A 1,015-nucleotide genomic window follows, 5' to 3' on the forward strand; every position below is an offset into this window, starting at 1 on the left:
TTACAACATAGATTCATATGTAAATACATAAGTTGTGCAGGAACAATATTTTAAAATATAATATTACAATTTTAAATTATTTTTTCTTTCTTCTATGTAAAAGTACAAAAGGCAATTATCAGGCCAGGTGGGCATGTGAAAGATGGAACTGCAGTCGCACTTGAGAAAGCACTCATAATTGAGTTATAGAAATTTCATTTATTTATAGTGACAGAGAATTTATAAATATCTGACATTATATTTAAATTTATTTATTTATTTTATTTTTTTTCAATATTTATTTATTTAATTTATAAATACTTTTCTTTCACCGTTTAAAGGGCCATTTAGAATTTTATTTTTTATTATTTATATTTAATTTAAAATAGGGTACATTTGATATTTTAAACTAATATTAGAGCATTTACATATGTACCTCACAATTTCTAGATATTTATATAATTAACATATTAATCCTCATATTTAGGTTACATCCCATTCAAACCTTTTCTTGCATAATTTTAATGCAATAAAATATCATAAATGTCAATATCAAAATTTAGGTGTTAAACATGCCAATACATATTAGGCATATACATTTTCCTAAAATAAAACATTATTATTTTTATTTTTACAAACATTCACAACATTTAAACTTTCTTAAACTTTCTTAAAAACATAAATAAAAAGCATATAAATATGCACTAAAATAATTTTCTTAAAATAAAAGCAATATATATATATATATATATATATATATATATATATATAGATGGCACGCAACTGTATAGACCTATCTAGCTATGTATTGTATGATTATGTTCCGTAATCCTATATATATATATATATATATATTCATATCATTTTAAAAATATGGAAATATTAATGTGAGTGTTATTATTATTTCAAAATAATTATGAAAAGATTTATGCAAATACATTGTTGAATTGGGAAAAAATATTAAAAAAAAAAGATTTAGGGTTAACCATATTGTTGTGAGTGTTATTCATTAAAGTGCATCAAAGAAATCGGGGGG

Source organism: Phalaenopsis equestris, unplaced genomic scaffold, assembly GCF_001263595.1.
Source record: "Phalaenopsis equestris unplaced genomic scaffold, ASM126359v1 Scaffold000002, whole genome shotgun sequence".
NCBI classification, from domain to species: Eukaryota; Viridiplantae; Streptophyta; class Magnoliopsida; order Asparagales; family Orchidaceae; genus Phalaenopsis; species Phalaenopsis equestris.